General features: G+C 40.1%; 1 protein-coding gene and 1 long non-coding RNA gene across 6 annotated transcripts in view; one reads left to right on the top strand and one right to left on the bottom strand.

Moving 5' to 3' along the window:
• The window catches only part of LOC308385446 (uncharacterized protein), a 538,971-nt gene that overhangs the window by 198,265 nt on the left and 314,937 nt on the right, over positions 1 to 25,769 (bottom strand). The window lies entirely within an intron of this gene.
• LOC308386124 lies at positions 7,407 to 11,123 on the top strand. 4 transcript variants are annotated; one of them, XR_013969725.1, is made up of 5 exons: positions 7,415 to 7,470; positions 8,308 to 8,395; positions 9,090 to 9,180; positions 10,520 to 10,685; positions 11,063 to 11,123. It is a non-coding gene; the product is annotated as an uncharacterized lncRNA (long non-coding RNA). The 4 variants fall into 4 exon arrangements; XR_013969724.1 differs by lacking the exon at positions 9,090 to 9,180; XR_013969723.1 differs by lacking the exons at positions 8,308 to 8,395; positions 9,090 to 9,180 and having other exon boundaries at positions 7,407 to 7,470.

Raw genomic sequence — 25,769 nt, 5'->3', positions numbered from 1 at the left:
AGTAAAATCTAATGCAGTTTGGTGATTCTTTTCTGGGCAGCAGTGCAGAGAAATTTCTGTTCTGACTCAGTGTCACATTTCTTTCAAATTGTTAACATGTAAAATATAACAGGTAGAAATCAGTTCATAACAGAGCTGAGGCAAAACCATTATTTTTATTAATCCTTACAAATAATATTAACGAAAAGCTGATAATGAAAGAAAACTTTCACGTAAGAGGAAACTGAGGAAAAGTGTTGCTTTGGATCATGTACATTATGTGCATTTATGAGGACACTGGGACATGAAACCTGTATCTGTATAGGGTGACCTGATGTCCCTCTTTAAGCGCAGCTGCACAACATTTTATGTCCCCCTGTCCCACATTTTGACCGACTCTGCAGGACATGCACTTTCATAAGGTCTGGCTTTAGTCAGTGCAGCTGAATGGAAACATTTCTTATACTTAAATTAAGTTTAGCCTGTCTAATTCTATACCCACGGAGACTCACAGGGAAAGTCACGAAAGTTACACGCTGTGCAGATTTTGGTAAATATGATGGAAATGAACACAAAGAAAATGATGCAGCAATATACTCTGAGAAACTGAGGGAAAATATGATGTGATGTGACATTATTTGTAAGTCATACTTGGCTAAAAATTGCTAAAATATTCAGAAATGGCTAAAAAAGGCATGTTGATCTATGGACACATCATTGCTGAAACCCAAAGACTGTTACCAGGCAGAACAGCTGAATAAAATACAGCCTATTGTGTGAGATCATAACAACAAAGTTTAGCCTCCTTTTCTTCCTGTTGTATTGACTTAGCAAGAGAATTTAAAACATTGCATTAAAATATAAGATATTTGACAGCCTCCCTGCTTTGGTAATGTGCTGTTGTCCCACACAAACACTGTGTTTGTCCCACATTTAGTTTATTCATCATAATCTGAAGGCTGAACATAGAAATCCAACAGAGTCAAAATGAAACTGTATGAAGGATTCATTTTACATGCCTTCATTAAATTGTATATAAAATAAGTAAATAAGTCAATAACCAAAAACTTTGAAGAGGTCAGATGGGAAGCTGTTGTCAGATTTATCCAGTTTGATGTTGAATGATGGAGGCGTTATGATACCAGAGGTGTCTGTGGCTCTAAAGCTGAGGTAACATCCCGTCTTGCCAAAACGAGTCTAAAATATTAGAATAAAATATGTGATTTTACAGTGACATCACAACAGAAGCTACATTTTCTTGCTGACCAGTCAGGTTATGGTTTTAATCTGTGTTATGCTGCCGACAAAATACACCAACATGTGATGTCCATAACTCGCATTAGAAATTAAATTTGTTTCTCCACTCGTTTATGTTTTTCATCACCACTACTGTTGCCATGGCGCTCATTGTTGGCTGTGCAAAGTCATTTCTTGTGGAAATTCAGACGCATTTGGTCTTGTGTGTATTCAAGCTGTGTCATGAGATGTTTCAGAGGTGAAACATGCAAAGCTTTACAAGCTCAGGTCTGCAATGACTCTATTTATAACATGTGTATTAGTAAAACCACTGTCAGTCGCACACCTCTGATGTCAGAGCTGACATGGTCTCTGAGGTCAGTGAACTAGCTGATCAGTTATTTATAACTCCGGTGTTTCTGTCACTGCTGCAGACAGTAAGCATAGAAATACAGTGAATCATCAATACAAAGGAAAAAGAGAGTCACCTTTCTAAATTGATCATTTATTCTCAGTAACAACTTTTGAGATGAGCCTGAAAATCAGCATTTTGTATTTTATTGATGCTTCTCTGTGGTCGCAGTTTCATCTTCATCCAGGAATTCATATCTGTGTTTGTAGGAGATGCCTTTAGGACACTGTAGTTCTCCCTGTGGTGTAGAGAGTGAGAGAGGAAAGCAAAAGTGGAGAGAGAGGAGAAGTTGTAGTTAGATAAACTGAAGCACTTGGTTCATTTATTCCAAGCAAACACTGTTATCTATCTGCCTGCACTACTTCTTGGTCGGTTTTTCTTACAGACCAAGAAATTTCACATTTTTAATTCTATCACAACTTGTTTTTAACAGTAAAAGAAGAACTTCACTATGTTGGAAAGCGAGGTAACATTTCAGACATGTGCACAGCTTTTAATAACTACTTCTCTACAGTGCTTGATGCCAGTAAGGGTCTTGCAGTGGCGTGGTGGTTAGTACTGTTGCTTTATAGCAAGAAGGTCCTGGCCTCAAATCCAGGACTGTCTTTCTGTGTGGAGTTTGCATGATCCTGGTACTCCTGCTTCCTCCCAAAGACATATATATGGTGCATGTTTCTGGTGACCACAAAAATGGTTAATGGAAATACACCTCAATTAAACTTAAAAACATGAAAACGTTGTTGAAAAACTGATTGAAAGAAAATAGCAAAGCAAAAACCAAAATCATTTTAAAAAATGTAATGTGTATCAGTGTAGTCAAATATTTGGCTACAGCCCTGAAATGTATTCGTATGAAATTGCAGTCAGCCCAGTTGTTTTTGTTTGTATAGTTCTTGATGGGCTCTTGTATGCGACCGTGGCGCAGGAGGTTGGAAAGCCTGGAACCGGAAAGTCGCCAGTTCGATCCCCGGGCTCTCTGTCCTGGTCGTTGTGTCCCTGGGCAAGACATTTCCCCTACTGGTGTTGGCCAGAGGGGCCGATGGCGCGATATGGCAGCCTGGCTTCTGTCAGTCTGCCCCAGGGCAGCTGTGGCTACAACTGTAGCTGCCTCCACCAGTGTGTGAATGTGAGTGAATGAATAATGGAATTGTAAAGCGCTTTGGGTGCATTGAAAAGCGTTATATAAATCCAATCCATTATTATTATTATTATTATTATTGTATGTGTGGTGGTGTGAAGGAGGAAAACTGGTAAAGGTAACTAAATAGTGTTAAGGGTGCCACCTGGGGAGGGAGTACACCCCAGGAGAGATTACAACAGCCAGTCTAAACGTTGTAACAGTAACAAAAGGCACACAGGCTCGTCATTAACAAGCAGAGGTTTGGCAAGTCAATTTCATAGAAGACAACTTATTAGAGAAACTACCACCAATATAGAGCCGCAGATAAGAAACCGACTTAAATAGCAGGATTAGCAATACCAAACCTTAGATTAAGACATTTCATTAAGACACAAACATTACTTAAAAGAACAAGGTTCGCTGCCACGTGCTGCCCTAGTTAAAAATAGCAGCTCAATAAAATAGTTAATCAAAATGGTGGAGACCGGCCACCTGGGGAGGCAACCTACAGATCGGAGTGCCCAAGGGTGCCACCAATTACTCTACCGTGCAGTCTTTCTGTAACTTAAATTGTGTGTTATACTTGTTTCCCAGTGTGTACACTCATATGCATCAGAGGGAATTCCACCACACGTCCCTAGCCCCCACAGCAAGCGGCCGTGCCTTCACTAAAGCAAAATAAAAGAAACCTATAAATCAAGCAACATAAAACACAAAACAACTCAGTAAATGATAAACAGAGAAAAAGGAACAAACACACACAGGCAACCTTTAAAACCTAACAAAATATAATAAAAAGTTAAGACTAAAACACCATAAAACACAAATAATCAATCAATGCCACACACATTGCCGCTCTTGAGCTTTAGGGGAGATGACACTGATGATTTACCTTTTTAAAGTTTTTTGCCAAGTCGGGGTTTAATTGTGAGTTGCCTCCTTTTTAATGTGTGTCACATGTTGATTTGTTTTTATCAAGTTCACTGTTGCTTATCCTGTCTCTCGCATACTGTGATACAGTTTTATAGTTTTAACCGTATTTAATAAAGTAAAGCTTTTAATTGTTTTAGGTACTACTGTTACATGGTTAATTTTATTTTGTATTAACATGAAACCCTTTTTAACTGACTGTGTGCCTGCAGCTCTGTACTATTGAAATAGGTACCTCCTGCGGGTCACAAACACCTTTTAGATTTCTTAATTCACACACTGATTTTCATAATGAAAACTACTTTTGAGGAATCATTGCAGTCCTTAAACTGTGTGCGGTTTAGTGTTGTCTAACAAACTGTAGCTAAAGGCCTGATTATCTCTAAAAATACTTCTTGAAAGATCATATCCCACAAACTTAGTTTAGAGAGACCACACTGTCTACACTGTATATAGTGAAGTCTGCAGGTGTTTGAACATTGAAATTTGTTTTGTCCCTAAATTATTCTGGAGATCATCAGAATGAAAAGTTATTGGCCATGATTGCACAGCCCCTTAAAAAAAAAAAAGATTCCACAACATTATTGTATGTCAGGTGGTGCTCAGGGCTATCCAGACTGACAAGCGGGACATTCAAGGTCACCACTCCGGTGGGGAGGGAGCCTGAGATTGTCTAAATTGGAGTCTGTTCTATCGCAAATGCAGAACAAAAGGTTTTAAGACAGCAAATAAGTTGGTGCTCTAAAAAACACGATTGTTTGCTTGCAGGACAGCAGCAGGAGATGAGTCCTCTGTCACAGATGGTTGGTCAGTGAAGATGGTCACCTGCAGGTTCAAGCTCATTGCATCTCCAACCCACATCCACTGTCACTGCACTTAAGGGAAGTTATTGTTGGGTTTATCTAAGTACAAACCCTGCTGGAACAATTAGACAATCAACTGCAGCAGCAAAACAAAACACAGCTCTTCGTGTGATCACACGCGAGGGAGGCCAACTGAGGTCAAGCGCTGTTCCTTCCACTCGAACCACGTCAGAGTGTCTGCAGAAACTCCCGTTAGTGCTCCTTTTATTGCAATTACATGAATATGCATAGTCTCATCTAGAGATGGACCGATCCGATATTACGTATCGGTATTGGTCCGATACTGACCTAAATTACTGGATCGGATATCGGAGAACAATAAAAAATGTAATCCGATCCATTAAATATCACGAAAGCACCTCGCAAAACTTGCAACACGCCGTAACTCACCTCAGAACGTCAGCATGTCGGAGCAGTATGCATCACGTGATAGAGCGGCTGTGGCATGCGGACCTGTCGGTGGTCTGGATAGCATTTGGAGCTTCGCTAGCAACCCGGCATTTCATCTCCGACAAAGTTATCCCCGAGAGAAGTAAAGCAAGTGTGTAAGTCCATCTCTGAATGTTTGTAAAGCATTCCTGCGTTAAGCTTAACAAGCGACTGCCTCTTCTTGCTGCTACTTCAATCATGAAACGGCTTAATGATCAGCTGATCAGCTTTTCTGTTGCGAGTCTGTCTCTCTGGTTTGTTTTTGGCCCACTTTGCACCAGAAAGAGGAAACCAGCGGCTGAACAACAGCAGCACGTTTAAGCTTGATAAGCTGTTGTTAGAATTTAGTTAATATTACTTTCTACACCAGGATCTTTTTCTAGCTGACGGCTGGTAACTGTGCAGGGGCGGATCTAGCAAAGTTTAGCCAGGGGGGCCGATAGGGCATTAACAGGGAAAAGGGGGCACAAAGACATACTTTTCTTTCTTATTCTCATTTAAAATGTCTAGCTTTTAATAAATAATTATCTGACACCCAAAGTTTTAATTTGATGTAAAAGGAATAGAAGTCAATTACTGTATATAGTGACTATTAAGTCTAATATATATACCCTAGTAAGCTATAGTACTTTTTCCTTTGAGAGGGTACCATCTGTGCAGTCTGCAATTTTGTTGAAGAAAGATGTTGAATCTATTTAATATTTCTTGAAAAATAATTGATTTCTGTGCATTTTTTTGATGATATGTTTCCAAATACAAGTGACAATCCTAAATTATCACTCTGACAGTTATGTTCTGTTAAAGACTTTCTTCTGCACTTACATTTGGATCACCTAAATCCATGACAGTCATTTGAGCAGTAATGCCATGACTGGAAACAAGCAATCCCTGAAATATTACAACATGCCAAGCTTCTGTGTTTGAATACAAAACAAATGTGTTGTGTGATCTAGAGACTGCACTTGTGGCTGAACCGTAAATACATTTTATTTTGATTTTATAAATAATGTAACTTGCAAAACAAAGTTGTGGAAAGCCTTAACTTAGTTTCAGGATAATTAAATCTGAGCCTTTGTTTCACTGTAAGATTCTAACAATGATGGCAACATAACTGTTTGTTGTTCAGCAGAACAGTGTCCAGTATGTTGGCTGGTAGACTTTCTTACATAAAAGTTGGGCTGATTTTAACAGCATTACAAGCTTTCTTGGTTTTTTGAGGCATAAGTTCTGGTAACTAATGAGGTTGTACAGTGTAGTGATCATTTTGAAGCAAAGGGTGATACTGATGTTCAAGAGCCGCAGGTCATTTTGATGTTTGATGATCTTCTAGCATCTTCTAGTGATCATTTTGAATCAGTTGACAATGCTGATAATGTGATTGAAGTTGACACTGTGCAGAGGGGTGGTGGGGTTAGGACTAAGGATAAACCTGATTTTAATTCCAGAGAACTGCAGCAGCGTGTTGATTTTAGAACGATTGCTGTAGATAGTCTAGACCATGTTCCAGCCAGGGTTAGAGGGAGTTTGGGTAATTTAATTGATGAAGCCTTAGATAATGGATTGCATTTTTATAGCGGTTTTCTAGGCACCCAAAGCGCTTTACAATTCCACTATTCATTCACTCTCACATTCACACACACTGGTGGAGGCAAGCTACAGTTGTAGCCACAGCTGCCCTGGGGCAGACTGCCATAGCGAGGCTGCCATATCGCGCCATCGGCCCCTCTGGCCAACACCAGTATGCGGTAGGTGAAGTGTCTTGCCCAAGGACACAACGACCAGGACAGAGAGAGCAGGGGGATCGAGCCTCATCTGTAACCTCCCGTTTACAGATGAGCTTCCCAACCACCTGAACCATGGTCGCCCCAAGCAGATGATGATTATAATACAGATTTATCTCTGGAGGAAATCATGTAAGTGCTTCAGACTAATGATGCATCAATATCTTGGGAGGAGTTGAATGTGATTGTCACAGTTGCTCATAACAGGAGTGGAGGAGGCATTTGTTTGAGACTGGGCAACATGTTGTATGATGACATTTTGTCAAGAAAAGGGAAACATCTATATAATCTCCAAAGTAACGATAGTAACTTGTGCTTTTGTGCCTCGTACACTCTGTCAATGGTTGTGTGTCTGAGGATTAAAAACGACTTTATGCAAAACAGCTACACAGCAATGCAGGACTCGAACTGACCTCATGTCCCATTGTTAATCAGTGGTGCTGGTTTCAGTCATTATGTAAATGTGCTGTTTATTATGTCAGGAAACCTTCATCAGCTGAGACTGAAAAATTCACTTGGATGAGTGAAAAAATGTTTCTCCCACTGAAAACACTACGTGCAGATGAACAGAATCATTGTTTTGAGATTTTACCAGAAAGGCTTTAGGACCCAGGGGATTGAAGGGAGTGTAAAGCAGCGGGCGCTCACTCTTTCTCCGCGGTTCTATCACAGAGGCGTCGCAGTCAGCAGATGTGGTGTGTGGATGTTTAGACGTTGTTGGTAAGCAATATGAAACTGAAAATTAGAACTTGTATCATCCTGTGAGAATATAGCACGAGTGTGGCTCATACTGTGTGTACTTATGGAAGGAGTGCTGAAGTATAACATTTAGATAAGGCTGGTTGGCATTCAGGAGCACGCTCACAGTAAAAGAAAGACGAGGAACAAAGCAAATGTTTTGATGTTTTGGATCATGAAACTGAAAGAAGATTTGAAATGAACTGTGTGTTGCATTTTTTGCATTTAGTTTTTGTCAGTACTGACTAACAAGAAATGAACCACGCTGTGTGGCAGGTGAATCATTCAGTTTATGGCAGGGGCGGAGCGTGGGGGGTGGCTTACTGGGCTTAAGCCCGGGTTGTTTTGTCAGAAGCCCGGGGTCTTTTGGAGTGTAATTTTTTCATAGTTAGATGCCTGGCTGACAACTGTATAAAACAAAAAGTGCAAGCAATATTCGAAGCACATAGTGCACACTGTGGGAATTTACGACTGTGCGTGAATCCCCCCTGATATTGGTATGATCCGAGCTCAGGCACTAAGCGACTGAGCAAGAGGGGGCGGGGCAGCTGCTGCCTGTGAGTGCGCTGTTGGAGAAACGGAGCCAGCCATACTAAGGAGAGCTTAAGTTTGACCAGGTACCAAAGCGAATCATTCATACCGTACAAATAATGTAAATATGACGGTGCATCACGAAAGATTGATATGAAACTGATCACTTGACCAATATTACGTTACTTGCTCTTCAAGTGAATCAACAAACGGCAAAATGAAAATCTGAACAAATGCTATTTTTTTTTAGAGAGTCTTAGCTTACGTGTGTTTATTTCATATTTTCAGTTCTTACCCTCCCCGACTAAATCGGTTTCAGTTATGTACTGAAATATAAGGATGGACATTAGAGGCTTCTTTCAAAGAAAAAACTCAGGTAAATGTTATTTTATATATTATGCTTTGTATGTTGTTCAGTATATTTCTATGCAAAACAAGAGGGATTTCAGTACACAGCAGGATATTCACATTTGTAACCAGATATTTACATACACTTTATGGAGAAAACATTTTTACTGTACAACATCAATTTAGAGTAAACTTTTGTTTTAGATAAATATTGAAATATCTTTTAAATTAGTTAAATGTCAGAATAAAGAGAGACAGAGCTGTCTATTTTTTTATCACTTTGATCAAAATTAGGAGTACATGTACACTAAGTTTGTTAATTAATAAGAAAACTGCAGACGATTCCATTCTGAGCTGAAGAAGCTTCTGATTGGTTAGTAGAGTCCATGTGAGTAAACAGGTGGCAAGGCTGTGGATGCATATAAGGCAAAACACAGAGCCTGTTTCTTTGACATGGGAAAATCAAGAGATGTCAACCAAAACACCAGGAAAAGAATTGTGGAGCTCCATAAGTGTGGCTCAATTTGAATACACTTTGGTGCCATTTGCAGTTAAGAAATACAGATAGTTTCTCTCTTTACTCTTAAAGTTAACAAATATGTTTTTTATATTTATCAATCTAAAAAAATAAACATTTAGTCTGATTTGATGTTACTATTAAAAACGTGTTTGTGTTTTGATCTGAAGATTTTGTAAATATCTGTATATTTGATGATTGTCAGCACAAAGAGGGAGAGAGAGGAACAGAGAGGGAGAGAGAGGAACAGAGAGGGAGATGGAGAATGAGGACAGAACAGAGATGAACAAGAGCAGGTGAGACACACATCTTAGTCAAATGGTTGTTTACCAAAAGTATCACCGTATCATAGGTCCTCATGTATCTCGTACCTAGTGTTTCTTTTTAGGTTTGCTATTTTTCAAATTCTATATTTATTAAGTTATGCAGCTTGTTTGCACAACAAGGCTAAATAATTATATAAACTTTTCTCAATCTAAATATTGTACTTTGGTAGAATTAAAAAAACAAGTGTAGTGCAGGTCTATGATGATTTTTAGTGCTACTATCATCTAGTTCTGATTCTGGTTCTGTCTTGGTTAAGTCGTCAGTAGTCCTGATTTTGAACTGTTGTAGTCCTGTTTTAATTCTGGATCAGTTCTGGGTCTGGTTGAATTGGGGTTTAGTCCTCGTGTCTTGATGCAGCCCTGACCTTGTTCTGCCTTGCTGCTTAATTAAAAAACTAGTTTAAGGTGTCCTGCACATGTGATATATATTTTTCCCTATATGAAGTCATTCTTTTTTGAACAAAACTCAAAACAGAGCCTATTAATCTTTCAGTCATTTCTAAACCCCCCCAAAAAATCCCACATGCATACTACCCTTTAGGGCTAAGCCCCGGGTGTTTCAAATGTCTGGGTCCGCCTCTGGCTTATGGTGTGAAATGTCCTGTAAAAACTGTGAACTGTAAATATATACTGGTACAGGTATGCAGCCCAAACTGTAGGATGGCCTCTGTGTGTGATATTGTCATTGTTTTTCCACTTTTCTCCCTTCTTACTTCTTTCCATTCTACTTATTTGAGTCAGGTCAATGGTCTCGGGTTTACAGTCGTGTTTTCAGTTATTTTGTTTGGCATGGTGCAATACGACAGCCGGGCAAAGTACAATCCCTGAGTGGAGGCTTAATACCTCATTGAGGTTTACCCCTGTGTTCATGAAATGATGACAGGATGCTCCGAGTTTCTCCTGTTTCCAGATGTTTAGTGCATGTAATACCTGCCTGTGTGTGACTGTGTTTATTCTATTGTGTGTTTGTGACTAAAAAAACTTAAAGGATTCCTGTTGGTACCATTACTCTTTCTTTTCATATGAGGCTCATTTTAACTATAATTTTATTACAAATGGTTTAATAAATAAAGTTCTGTATATATTTTCTGATATTGACCTCTCGTCACCTTTATTCTGAATTCATTCCTGCATGATTTGAGATTAGATTGTGTATGAATAACATAAAGGGCTTAATGACTATGAAAGGACACACTAAATAACCTTGTGGATGTGCTTGTCGATGGGTGTTTGTTGGTCTCTCAGTAAATGATGACCTCAGAATAGTCTGCTTAAATAATGCAGTTCTTCTTTCTGTGACAAACAACAGTTCAGACACTTTGACAAGTTCATCAGCTGGTAACAAACCTGCTCACAGCTCAGATCCAGACTCAGATTTGGTGCCTTTCAGCGTCTCAACATGTGTTCGAGTCTCTCCACCAGCCGCCTGATTCTTCTGATCTCCCTGAGTGTGGTGATGCTCATCTCCGTATCAGGTAGTTTTTATTTCTGGAGTTTGCTCTGTTGTCAAAGCTCAGTAACAACAGCTAAAAGTCTGTTTCTCAACACGGTTATAAATCTATCTGTCCTTAATGCAACTTGCTAACTGTGAACTAACTGTGTGAAAAGAGACTAAAACTATCACAGACTGTAACAGAGCAGCTGTTTCTGGATAAATTTAAAATGCAACTCTACATTTTATATGACTGATTAAATCCAGCTGTATTTTTGTCAGTTATGTAATTTTTCATATTACACATAATAACTGGATCAGTAAATTATTCGTACAACATCCGAGAGTTGTTTATGTAATTCTCCATGATATCTGAAAGGCTCAAAGAATAATGACAATGTGTGTGATGATGTGCTGCAGGGGCTGACCACGTGGTAAATGACTGCTATGAAAATCATTCTAACCAAAATGCAAGAACCACAGAGTTTGCACCTAAATGGGCCAAAAACATCATCAGCTGCTTTGAAGACAACAGACATGGCTGCCTTCATGGCTATGAGTAAGTAGAACTTCTTCTAAATTCACTTAAACCAAATAAAATGTAGAAATTAATTCTTGATTAAAAATCCACAAACACAACAATGAAAATGAGATTTGCACTGAAACCTTGATGTAGCAGATAAATGTTCCCCTCTCTAACATACAGCACTACTGTTTGCTCTGTGATTGTTTCTAATGTGGTGACGTTGGGGAATCTGTGAGTTTGTGCTTATGAGCTTGGAGGAAACCTGAGCTGTTCTCTCACAGCATAATGCAAAATGGACCCTGCACATGTTCAGTTAACAATAAAGTGAAAATGTCCAATCCTTTGATTTGTCTTCCTGTCTCCAAACTTCTTTCTTTATTCTTCTGTTTTTTTCTTCCAGGGTCAAAACAAGTGGAAATAGAGCATTGTTCCTCAGACCAAACACCGAGTGGCTTAAAAGGAAAATAAATGAGGTGAGAAACAAAATATTTATAAAAAAAAATGTCAACACAAAGTTTAGAAAAACCAGCAGTGAACTTCTATCAAAAGTGTGAAGATTATAATATAGGTAATAAAACGACACTGTGTATATCTGTCTAATGGTGCTTCTTCTTTTTCTTTTCATGTCACCTTCTCTCTTTCACCTCCACAGGGAACTCTGCTGTGTCCTCCATATTTCTAAATGATGATGATGGAAACGATGAAGCAAAAGCTGTAGGAAACAAGACCCTAGTATTTTTTGCTCATTCATTAATTCTCTTTTTCTTCTCTTTTCTTCTTCTTTTCTTTTTTCTTCATCTTCTTTCACCAATTCTTCTTCTCTCTTTCACCACCACAGGGAACTCTGCTGTGTCCTCCAATGTTTTCAAATAAACATGTAGAAAATCGATCAGCTTAAATAACTGAAGCTATTAATCTTTAAAGAGTCCTCCCACTATAGTTTGTATATTCCAGCTGCACCACAGTGTTTAGAAGCAGTGACTGTCTGTCCTCTTACATGTCTTGTAGGTTTCTTAATTCACACAGTGATTTTCATAGATTAAAGTAAGATGATGAAAACGATGAAACAAAGTTAAAGTAAAGCAGCTGCTGGAAACATTTTTGCTCATTTATTAGTTCACACTTTGACAGAAATATTTGTTAAGAAATGTAAATTCCATCCATTCGCTTCCGCTTCTCCTTTTCAGGGGCGCTGGAGCCTACCCCAGCTGTCATAGGGCGAGAGGCAGGGTACACCCTGGACAGGTCGCCAGTCTGTCACAGGGCCAACACACAGGGACAGACAACCATTCACACTCACTCGCACATTCACACCTAGTGACAATTTGGATTATCCAATTAACCTATCCCCACAAGCTGCATGTCTTTGGACGGTGGGAGGTATCCGGAGTACCCGGAGGGAACCCACACAAACACGGGGAGAACATGCAAACTCCACACAGAAAGACCCCGGCCTGATGTTGGAATTGAACTTCTTGCTTTGCGGCAACAGTGCTAACCACCGTGCCACCGTGCTGCCTAGAAGAAATGTAAATTATTTTTTGCAAATTATTCATAGCGCTTTAACAGTCTTGTGTTCACACACACACACACACACACACACACACACACACACACACACATATATATATATATATATATATATATATATATATATATATATATACACACACACGATACAAAGCAATTTTACTATATAACATGTTTAAAAGCAGGGGGTACACCAAATTGCTTCACAGTAAGGAATAAAGAGTAAAATGATGACACTGAACAGTAAGTCATTTAAAGAATGTAAAATAGAGAAACAAACAAAGGATTGGCAGAATTCATGATAATTTAGAGAAATGAGTAAAGATACAGCAGTTAGTGATTGGTGAGAATTAGCAAATATACTACAAATGTCATTAAATATGAATGTTATTCTGTCTTCAAGCTGAGAACAAAGATAAATCAATAAAAGCTTCTGAAATCAGATTTTGTTTAATGGTCTGTTTGATTAATTATTATTTGCTGTAGGTGTTATAACTGACAACAAAATACTTATTGTTGTGATTATTTCATGATGACGTCATGATCACAGGACACCAGGAGGCAGCATTTAACCGATATGGTAGAAGTAAAAGTGAACATTCAGAAATCACTTGAAAAGTTATTCACAAATTCATATTTTATTCATACTTTCATTAATGTTGCAGGAGCATCAGACTGAGCACAGACACTCATACGGTCCTCTCCTCCTCCAGCTCCTTTAGGGAAACACTGAGGCGTTCCCAAGTCTGCCAAGAAACATGCGACTTTGTCATTCGTTAGATTGCACATAATTAACTCTATTCCTCACATCTTAGTCCCTCCCACTACAGATGACAGCAGAAGAGGTGAAGACGAGGCATGAGACAAGATTTAACAGGTCTATTGCGGAGGTGTGGTCCCTGGCTCAGCTGCAAGGGCGAAGTAGTACAGTGAGCTCAAGGGGGCGGTGCTGGAGAGGCTGGTGGGGCCACAGCTGGTGGCGTTTGAACTGATGACAATCTCTTTCACCTTTATAGTGAAGCGAGAGAGTGGCATGAGAATGGAGAGCTGAGACCGGCGCCGAACAGACTGTGGGTCGTTATATGTGCGTGTAATTATAAAAACTGATATCCAAGAGCACAAACATTGTGTGTGTGGAAGTCCATCTTACAAGGACGTTAACAGACATCATGGAAACCTTGTTTTAAAGTGGTGTCAGTGTAAGAAAGTATGAATGGCAGGTCAAACCTATTTGTTTGAGTCACAGGAACAGAAGGAGTGAGATCAGCTTAAATAACTGAAGCTATCGATTTTTAAAGAGTCCTCCTTCTCTTATTGTTTATATATCCAGCTGAGCCAAAGTGTTTAGAAACTCTCTGTTCGCCACACCAGACTGACTTCACTTCAAATCCGTTCTGTCTGGTTTGCTCTCTCTGAATAGTGATTTTGTGCATTTTGAAGCTTAAACTGGTTTTTAGAAGCTGTGATTCTGTCCTCTTACATGCCTTATAGATTTCTTAGTTGACAGACAGCTACTTTTGAGGAATCATCGCAGTCCTTCGACTGTGTGCGGTTTATTGTCGTCTAACAAATTGTAGCTGAAGGCCTGATTTTCTTGAAAATATACTTTTAAAAAGTTAATATTCAAGGATGTTTTATAAAGAAAGAGAAACTCAAAAAGCAAAGTGCTTTCACAAAGACTTGAAAATAGTCAAAGATGGAGGCACACACCAGGATTACTACTGAGAATGGCATCCTAACTGTCCCATTTTTGTAGGTTTCTACTCTTTCACCTCCTTTGGCAGATGTTTCCTGCTGTTTGCATAACCAACAAGTCCCTTTGACCTGTGTGACTCCCACATCTCCTCCCTATTAGCCATGAGTCCCCGCCAATAGGGCGCAGATGGGTGCAGATACCAGAACTGAGGTTTTAGATTTTCTTTAAAGCATATTTGTACGTCTTTACATTTTCTTCAATACATTCGTGATAATATAATTTTTGTTCACATCCCATTTTAAATGATCTTGAGTCGTGTTCTGTGTATTTTGTACATGTGGTTTTATAACTACAGCATATTTATGGCAGGTTTGAAACAAACTTCTGCATTAAAACAACATAATAGGAAAACAGCAGAAATCTCAAATATTTACTAGTAATGGTTATTGGAAGTGTGACTAATGTTCTCTGAGTTCCTTCCATTTATATAATGTTGCTGACTAACAGAGGAGCTAATCATGATGAGTAATCTCATCGCTGACCTCTTTTCTCTCTTTGTGACCAGCTGTGCAGCCTATTCCATCACTCATAGTTTGGGTTTGACCTGCTGTCATAAGGTCATCACCCAGGAAATAAAGACAATCAGACGCTACATTCAACAAAAAAAACACATTATGAGTGCAGGCAGCACGCCTTCCTGTGAGCAAGCTGCGATTTAAAGGGAAGTCAAAGATTTTCCATGTGTAATGGTGACTCCCTGTGGAATTATGTCTTCACAGATGACTTATTACCACATCATCTGAAACCATAGAGGTGGTGAATGACTCTTAGCTTTTATTTGATAACAGCAAGGGGGGAAACGTAATATCTCAGGATAAGATAAATACCATGTCCTAATATTTTAGTATTTATATGATAAAATGTATTGTGTCTCTGCTTTTAAGATAGCAAACAGGCATGATTCAGGATTTTGAATCACTGAAAGACGAAATAGAAAATGTAATTACTGTAATTACCTCCCTGCTAATTAATCTTGCTGTAGTGTCGTCCTTCAGCTGCCTCAAATCTCTCTGCTTGAACGGACTCAAACTCCATCATCTTGACCTAGGGCCACTCTAACCACTGTGCTCATGCAGCTGCAGACTGCCACCAACTGTAGTCCAGGACAGTGGACCTGAGACTTATTAGTGAGGCAGCACACTCTAGAATTATTCTATTTATACTGATAGAACAAAAATCCATTTTTGTAAACTGTGTAAATGCTCAGAGTCAGAAAGGACCATTATCCACGTGTGACGTTCTGCAGTGCAGACCGAGCGAAGGTGTGTGTGGACCCAGGAGCAGACACAGGTGAAAGGCTGAAGACATGCCTTTATTTGGAGCAATTACAAGAGTGCAAAAATAAAAGACACTACAAGAATGGTGACGAGTGCTAAACTAAAACTTAAACTGGGAAATAATAGAAGTGACTATGAGAACCGACTATGGGAAAATAACCGTGACGACTATGAACTAAACTTTGGGCTGGTACATGAACTACAAACATGACCAGCACAAAATCCTGAAAGACACATAACGTGTAATGTGGGAGGGAACACAGACGTAGCAACGCTGAACACGAGGAGACTGAGGACTTCAGTACACACATGAGGACACAGCTGACTCCAATGAAACATAATGACAACACAGGGGAGAGTAACACTCGACACACTAACATGAGACACGGACCTTCAAAGTAAAACAGGAAATATGACAGGCGCAGACTAGACACTAAAGTAAACCTAAGAACAAAACTCTTAACCAGAATAACACTGAAACTTAGGAATATAATAACAGGAAAACTAAAGAATCGGTAAAAAAACCTTAATACAAGAAACTGAAAATGCCTGATCAAAATGACCAAAACTGTGACACCATGATATGCTTACTGGTTAACGACTTCACCCATCGAAACACCGCGATGGCTGTAATGATGACACTTGATAATGAAAGTCAAAACCAGTGGATGACATCATGGTCATGGCTTCCTCTATCTTCCTCTCTTTATGACCCTTCCACCTGCTTTTTAAACATACATTTTCCCCTGAGTTCAAACGACTTATTAATAAAGTTTGGAAATGGATCATCATGTATTTTGTATGTGATCAGTGGCATATTAAAGATGACTAAAAAACAGTAATCTTAAGCTAAATTATGGTGTATATTTGTTGAAAATGACAAAGAATAGAGGTGGTTTTTGTGGTGACCACTCATTAAAAGCTGTTAAAAACAAAAGTCATAGAGGAAAGTACTTTCAGATTTGACCACAAAACTGGGTCACCCATTAATTGCAGATGGTTGTTGAAAGGAAACCCCCATAAAGTTACATGTAGGAGGTGCAAACCACTAATAAAATCAACACCCGCAGGTTAACATGAACGAAACTGATCACGTCACAGAGAGTCCCTGTGCTCGGTCTGTGGAAAGCCCTTCCACAGACCAAGGGAACATCTCTCTCTCTCTCTCTCTCTCTCTCTATATATATATATATATATATATATATATATATATATATATATATATATATATATATATTATATTATATTATATTATATTATATTATATTAACCAGGTGAATTAAAATGCTTGAACGTATAACATGGTTAAGTGTCAATATTTACATGAGGGATTAAAAATATGAGAGAAAAATGAATGTGTTGTGCTGGAAAAACAGCTGATTAAATTTATTGCATATATGCTAATTTTCATAATCAATGTGCAGGCTGAACTCAAACACAGGGCTCAGGAAGGTCACTTTAAGTGATTTTACTTACAGTGAACTATCTATCTTAATTTATTAGTTCGTGAAGATCTGAGCTCAAACGCCAACAGGAGCGGGTCAGATCGCTCCTCCACAGATCCTATTTCAGATTACTGCCTCTCAGGGAAACAAAACAGGACTTCTGCACAGAGGAGAAAACAAGTAAGCTACAGGCAATGTTTCATAGATGTGAGGTGACAACTTAAGAATCATGTGTGTTTAAAAATATTACGAAACATTTAAATACATCATCCAGCAGCTGGACTTGGACTTATTTGACATACGGTTGATGAAAGGGTGTAAAATTCCCTTTAGGGTGCAGAACTTTCCTCTACACTAATTTCAGTAAATAAATAAATCTTTTAATTCTTACTTTTAGTGCTGCTTATTATTGCAATAATGATGAATCATGCAGACCAGAGCTTGCTTCACAGCAGCTTAATTCGGCTACAACTGCTAATATTGCTGCTACTGCTATAAAATGTCAGTGCTTGTTGGATGACTATTCATATTTGGGTTTATGGTGCATATTATCAGGCTTCAACCCATTACAGAAAATGTTAGCTTGGAACAAACTAAACAACAACCCTCAGCACTGGAGGAAGAAAGCTACCAACCACAGCAGTGTGTGGTTGTCATGTTTCCATTGTGTGTCAATACATCACCAAACAGCCCCTAATTCACTGACAAGCTTCAGTATATAAGATGACTCACTCTCACACTCTGACCAGTTCATCAACTGGTAACAAACAAACCTCAGATCCAGACTCATATTTGGTGCTTTCAGCGTCTGAACATGTGCTCGAGTCTCTCCACCAGCCGCCCGATTCTTCTGCTCTCCCTGAGTGTGGTGATGCTCATCATCGTATCAGAAGGTAGAGTTTTTGTGTATTTCTGGAGTTTGCTCTGTTGTGACAGTTCAGTATCATCAGCTAAAAGTCTGTTCATCAAAGTGGTTATGAATCTATCTGTCCTTAATGCAACTCAACAACTGTCATTAGGAACTGAAACTACTGTAGATTGTAACAGAGCCGGTGTTTGTTGACACATTGCAGCTGACTACATTCGGGAATTTGTTTTAGCTACTTGGAGAAACTCTGGACAAATTTAAAGCACAACTTGAAGATTTTCATGGTTAATTAAAACCACTTGTTTTATATTATACATAATAATTAGTACAACATTTATGAAGCTTTATAAATCATCTGAGAACACAGTTCATTTTATCCTGTGTAAAGTCTGAAAAGCTCTGAATAATAATGAGTATAATGTGTGATGGTGTGTTGCAGGGGCTGGCCACGTGGAGAGTTCCTGCTATCATGCTGCTGAGCACTCTAAAACTAGGAAAAACAGCCATGTCGCACCTAACTGGACAAAAAACATCATCAGCTGCTTTAAACAAGACCAACAGGGCTGCACACCTGGCTACCTGTAAGCAGAACTTCCTTTGAATGTAAATAAAATGTAGGGCTGTATCCAAATATTAGCATTTTTGCATCTACATACGAGGAGTGAGCCTTTGATTTGTCTTTCTCTCTTCCTCTCTCTATACTTATTCCTTTCTTTTCTTATTCCAGGGTTAAAACAAGAGGAGGAAAGACATTTTTTCTCAAACCAGACACGAAGTGGCTGAAAAAGAAAATAAACGAGGTCAGAAACAAAATATAAATCAAACTGTGGGCACAAAGTCTAGAAAAAACAACATTTCCAACTGAAGTATTCAGATTATAAATGAATTAAAAGGTTATACAAAGACTCTGGACTTTTCTAATGTTGCTCCTTCGTGTCTTCTTTTCATGTCACCTTCTCTCTTTCCACACCACAGAAAACTCTGCAGTGTCCTCCAGTGATTTCTAAAAGAAGCTGATGTGGGAACAAAGAAAGTTGAAGCAAAGCAGCCACAGAAGCATTTTCCAGTTCAAACCTTTACAGAAACATCTGCTGAGAAACGTTTTATTATTTCTGTAAATTATTTGTAGAGCTTAAAAATCAGATTTTATGGAACTGTTTAGTTAAGATGTTTGTAAATATGAATGTTTCAAATGACCTTATTCTGTCTTCAAGATGAGATTGATGTTAAATTCTAATAAAAGTATTTAAAATTCTGATTTGTTTCATTAGTCTGTGTGAGATTATTTATTATTTGCTGTCAGGATTTAAAGTGACAACACAACACTAACTGTCATAGTTAATGTGGGGAGGTACCCAGGGGCAATTTTAGACCATTTTGGGTGTGCTTCAGCAACCGCAAAATGAATCAAAGCACCCCCAAAGATTTCTTACTTTTTTGACAATATTTGCTGTTTGTGTGACACACTACTAAAAATATAAAAAGCATACAGTACTTGGTTGAGATGGAACATTTTAACAACAAAAGTATAGATAACCCTCCCACCCCTGCAAAGTGGTTTGTTCCAGCTCAACTCTCCCCTACTCTGGCTCTAGCGCCTTTCTGCCAGAGTGATGGTGGCTGAGACGCAGCAGAGCGGAGGTGTAAGTGCCTGGCTTAAAACATGTTGGCTGCATTTAACCTTCAGTTACTCTTTATATAGTTAGGTAGGAGTCAGTCCATGTTTCTTTTTAGCTGAAAAACATTACACCCAGGTAACCTGCAGTGTTGAAAACGTGTTTCCGACAATGTTTGCTACCCTACAATCCGTCCTGCTCCGTAGTAAAATCAGCAACATATGACCGTCCTGTTGCTCCCATTGAAATGTATACAGCGTATTTAAAATCTAAAACTTATAATTGTCCGCAGCCTGCTGTGGTTACCACTGTCCTGTTTGAAATGGATACTAACTAGCTAACTTACTGGATGCCCATTAACCTTATGACTCCTGTTGTGTGTGTGTGTGTGTGTGTGTGTGTGTGTGTGTGTGTGTGTGTGTGTGTGTGTGTGTGTGCATTGTGTACAGAGAGACAGCCAGGTTCATAATGGATATAAGGAAGTTTTTTCAAAAAAAGGAGCCACATTCAGGTAAAAGTGTAAAATCAAATGATCCGTCAAACAAGAATAATGTTGGATCAGTGTTTCAATGTTTATCTTTTATTAGATGTTCATGTGGTTTGGTTATTTGCCTTTTGGTTGAAAGTACACTGAGAGAGAACTTTTTGTTAGTGATCATAATAGTATTTTTTATATATTAATTAAATTTTTCATCTAATTGAATACAATCTATTTGTGTATGATTGTCAGTCCAAAGAGGGAGAGAGGAAAGAGGGGAACGTGAGGAGAAAGTACAAGGTCAGGAAGAACCAGGTAAGAAAACAGACAGGGAACAGTGACAGGCACAACACAAACTGTTAAACTGACAAAGAGAAAAAACCTGATTTTACTCACACAATCTGGAAGTTGTGTTCTCCCTATATTAAAGCTGCTGTACAGAATCTGCAAAACAAACTGGGTTGAAACATTTTTGACCCTCTTTAACAACATTCCAACATAACATTATAATTGATCGGGGAGATTAAAATTAATGATATATTTTTATGTGGTTCAGCCACAACTCTACTAAAACCTCAGCCAGTAATAGGTAGGCCAACTTTTGGACCGTCCAGTTGTCTGCATGACTGCCGCAGTACGTGCATCACATTTGCACACTATCAGAAAGAGCCAAACAGCCCTGGTGAAGTGAGAAGCTGTAAAGAGAAGCAGATGCTCTGTTTATATTCTAAATATGTTTTAAGCTTGTTTCAAAGATTCTGTACTGCAGCTTTAAATGTTTTCCAAAAGCACACAGACACTTATCAGTGTTTCTCAAACTTTTTACAGTGTGTACCACCTGATAAAATGTCAAGCTCTCCTAAGGACCACTATGAAAGCATGAAACTCATAAATCTTACAACACAAAATTAGCATCTGCAATAAAGATTTTTTCATGCATTGTATACATTCTACCACAGGCAAAGTTGCCTCCATTTTTATATTCTTTTTTTTTTATAAATATTTTGTAATAATTGATTTGTAATAATTTATTCTGTTTTGGGAGTGTTTTTTATGTATCTGTATTATATTATACATACGCATTAAAAGTGAATCTCTGTCCAAAAAATGCACTCAGTTTACTTTTTTACTCACTATGAGCATCACTTATTATTCCCCCCCAGTAATTAAGGTTAGGAAATGTATTTTTTCTATTCCAATCCATTCTTCTGTAGCAGCATTTAAATAACCTTTATCTGATTTGATGGTTTTGTTACAGACTTTTCAAAAAAGTGTTTTTCTTTTCTTTCACAAATGTGGGGATTAAATTGTTAAAATGTACAAAACAGTGATGTCATGTTTTGTGACGAGGACCCAGGCACAGAGAGACTTGATGAATTTAAGAATCTTATGATTTAATAAAGAAATTTGCAGACTTCCACAAAGATGGTAAAATTATGATGACTGATAAAGGAGACGAAGACAACAGACGATGAGGACAGGGAGGATGCAGGGACCGAAAGAGACAGGGAAGAAGTCTCATTGTGACGAGTAAAGTGTATCTCAGCTGGCCGGGCAGCTCTCTGGGTGCTCAGCCCCCCCAAAGCTCTGATCCTAGAATCGCCCCTGGAGGTACCCAAACACAGACATCAGAGGCCTGTACAAAGCAGGATGATTCAGGCTTATTTAGTTAACCCTGCGTTCTCTGTGCAACCAAAGTGCTTCACTGTTTATCAGCGTACATCACCATGGTAACTTATGCTCCTCTCCTTGCACCTTTGCCCCTCCCACTACAGTTGCCAGCAGAGGAGATGTACTTCAAGAGGGCCATTGCAGCATGCACTGCTGTAGTATTGTTCTGGCTTTTTAACTTGTGTTTCCTGCATTTACCTATAGCTTGCCCTAGCAGCGGGCCGGTCTCTAGTCAAAATGTCGGTCGATTTTTTTGTCCCAGTCCAGCCCTGTATGCAGCTCATCTGCAGTCTGGTGTTACCTACATCTTCCTATTCGGAAGGCAGAATTTCCGAGTTTCCGAGTACAAGCGAAGGCAGCACGACTGCAGTTTTCGTGTTGGATGTAAAAAGCGCACAATGCGCTGTGACGTAGGCTAGAATCATGGCGGCGGCCAACGACGGTCCAGGCGTGGGATTTCTCTCGTGGAATTATGCACATTATTTTTTCCTTCCAATTGGTAGGTGGCACAGTGCACTTGTGGCGAGTAAGCAAGCTCGAAGACTGGCAATCTTGCTGGGTTTCCAGTTACGGAATCAAGACATTAACAAGAGAATTCGGAGTAAAACCAAAGTTACTTTCCCTAGTAACTAGTTACTTTTAAAGTAACTCAGTAACTTTAAGTAAGTTACTGAGTTACTTTTGATAGAAGTAACTAGTAATGTAACTAAGTTACTAATTTAAAGTAACTTACCCAACACTGGTAGTGTCTCGGGCTCAGTGTCAAGTCTGCATCTCTGTGTTATACTTCCTGTTTTACTTTGACAGTCTGTTCCTTGTTAATGTATTCTGCTTTGCTTCCTTTGTCTTGTAGGTCTGATTACCGCGTTACTCCCATTGTTATGGCCCTGTCCATAATCTGTTTTGGTGGCTGTTGTTGTCTGTGCCTTTAAGTCTTTGCAGGTCCCGGAGTGGATGAGCTGACGGCTGCTGATTGGTCCCCTGGCCATGTGATCTTCATTCAAATCCCTCACCAGCAGTTGTCCCGGGGCAGCCACTGACAGCAGCAGCAGACCTGACCCTGGCCTCCAAAACCTGAGACTTTTGTGCCTGTGACTTTGTGCGACTTTTTGGAGTTTTGTATATAGTGTGTACATTAGTTTTCATTGTAAATAGCACTGCAACAGAAGGGGTGAGCTGCCTTATTGTTTTTCCTTGCACTGTTTTCTCCTGTTTATTTCAGTTAGGGAGTTAGGTGTAGCGCTTGTCTTTTGTTTGATGTTTGATTTCACATAGGGTTTTAGATAACACCTCCTCCTGACTTAGCTTGTTTTGTTTGTTATTTTGGCCTTTGTTCACCCCGGAGCTTCATTTTTGCAGTGCAGAAAAATAAATCACGATTCACTAAGAAATTGGTTTCCCTTTGTGTATGGTTTTGGGGACCAGGGCGGGGCAATTCTTTCAAACTTGTGTTGCGTTCCTGTACCCCTAGACTGGGGCGTAACATAAAGTGGGGGCTCGTCCGGGATCGCCTTCGCTGGGGGGTCCGGGGACCGCCCCAGCCTTTTTCGTCCGCCTTCGCTGGAGGGTCCGAGGCACCGCTTCACTCTTCGTTTGTCTTCGCTGGAGGGTCCGACGCACCGCTCCAGCCTTCGTCTGCCTTCGCTGGAGGGTCCGTGGGACCGCTCCAGACTTCATCCGTCTTCGCTGGAGGGTCCGGGGGACCGCTCCAGCCTTCGTCGTCTGCTGGAGGGTCCGTGGGACCGCTCCAGCCTCCACCAGCCTTCATCCGCTTTTGATCAAACATTTCACTTGGGGTTACATGTTTGATTTTTGGGTGGGGGGAAATGTTACGTTTCGGTGTTGTCAGTGTTTTGTTTTTGCGTGACTGTCATGTGTTTCCTGTTTTACTTTGAAGGTCTGTTGTTATCTTAGTGTGTTCAGTTTACGTTTCCTTGTCTCGTCAGGTCTAATTTGCCCCAGCTGTGTTTCCCTCCTGTTGTCCATTTTCCTGATTGCTCCCTCTATGTATTTAAACCCTGTGTTTCAGTGTGTCATGGTCGCGATCTCCCCCGTGTTGTAAATAGTTTGGTGTTTTGATGTAAATAAATAGTCTGTTGTAAATAGCTGTGAATAGATTTGTCGATACTTTAGTTTTGGGATTTTGGTGGAGAGCTTTAGTTTGTTTCTCGTGTGTTTTTTTTCTTATTTTTATTTTCATACGTTGCACGCCGGTTGCCTAGGCCGGTTGCCTAGGCCGGGGTGTAACATATGGGGGCTCGTCCGGGAATCACAGGGTGCGCTTGAGCGTTTCCACCAGACTTTAAAAGCCATGATGAGGAAGTTCTGCCTCGAGTCAGGAAGAGAGTGGGATGAAGGTCTGCCACTTCTCCTTCTAGCGGTGAGGGAGAGTGTGCAGGAGTCCACGGGTTTCAGTCCCGCAGAGCTGGTGTTTGGACACACAGTGCGTGGTCCCCTGCGGCTGCTTAAAGAGAGATATCTGTCCGACACAGCTACCCCCGAGCAGAACGTATTAGATTACGTAAGTTGTTTTAGGGAGCGTCTGCATAAAGCATGCGAAATTGCACGCGAGGCTCTTTCCGCGTCTCAGGAAAAAATGAAAAGGAAATTCGACAAAAAGTCCGTGCAGAGAAAATTTGAAGTGGGTGACAAAGTGTTGACTCTCCTACCCATTCCTGGATCCTCTCTCCAGGCAAAGTTCTGTGGGCCCTATACTGTCCAAGAGAAACTGAGTGACACAGATTATGTTATAGGTACCCCAGACCGTAGGAGAAAGCGTCGTGTGTGTCATGTTAATCTGATGAAGCCTTATTTTGTTCGTGATGCAGGTGTAAACTCCTCCTCATCCCCCGCTGCGCTGTCTGCCGTGTCGGTAGTTGTGCCAGCATCCCCGTCTCAGTATAGCCCAGAAAGTGATGGCTTAGCTTTCGTTTGTGCTGAGGGTTGCTCCCGACTCAGAAACTCTGAAGTATTGGATAAGTTGAAATCCCACCTAAAACATTTAGATGAGGCTGCCCAGACCGATGTGTGTTCTCTGATCAATACTTACCCATCTCTGTTTGCTGACACTCCGTCTCGCACTACTGTCCTCGAACATGACATAGATGTAGGTGACAACCCTCCGATCAAACAACACGCTTATCGTGTGAGCCCTACCAAACGTGCACTTTTTCAGCAAGAAGTTTCCTACTTGCTGGAAAATGGTCTTGCTGTCCCTAGTTCGAGTGCCTGGAGTTCCCCATGCCTTCTTGTGCCGAAGGAAGACAAAACTCCACGTTTTTGTAGTGATTTTCGAAAAGTGAACAGTGTGACCAAACCCGACTCCTACCCTCTTCCCCGCATGGAAGATTGTGTTGACAGGGTTGGCTCCGCAAAGTTTGTCACCAAACTGGACTTATTAAAGGGTTATTGGCAAGTTCCCCTCACTCCGCGTGCATCTGAAATTTCTGCTTTTGTCACTCCTGACCACTTCCTCCAATACACCGTCATGCCTTTTGGCCTTCGAAATGCCCCTGCCACATTCCAACGCCTTATGCACATTGTCTTAGGTGGTGTCACAAACTGTGAAGTGTACTTAGACGACATTGTAGCCTATTCAGAGACTTGGTCAGATCACCTTGGAACACTCACGGAGATTTTTGAAAGATTACAAGAGGCATCCCTTACCCTAAATCTTGCCAAATGTGACTTTGGTAAGGCCACTGTGACTTATCTAGGGAAGCAGGTGGGTCAGGGACAGGTGCGCCCCCTGCTGGCTAAAATCCAAGCTATCCTAGATTTCCCTGTGCCTCGCACTAGACGTGAGCTTCGCCGGTTCCTTGGTATGGCCGGCTATTATCGTGGCTTCTGTAAGAATTTTGCAGATGTAGTTGCACCTCTCACCAGTCTCACAAGTGTGTCAAAACCATTTGTATGGTCCCCCACATGCCAGAATGCTTTTGAGTCTGCCAAAGCTCTCCT

This window comes from Rhamphochromis sp. 'chilingali' (assembly GCF_963969265.1).
Source record: "Rhamphochromis sp. 'chilingali' genome assembly, chromosome: 18".
Taxonomy (NCBI): domain Eukaryota; kingdom Metazoa; phylum Chordata; class Actinopteri; order Cichliformes; family Cichlidae; genus Rhamphochromis; species Rhamphochromis sp. 'chilingali'.
Note: the sequence above shows the minus strand (reverse complement) of the source record. Positions and strands in the feature narration are given on the sequence as shown.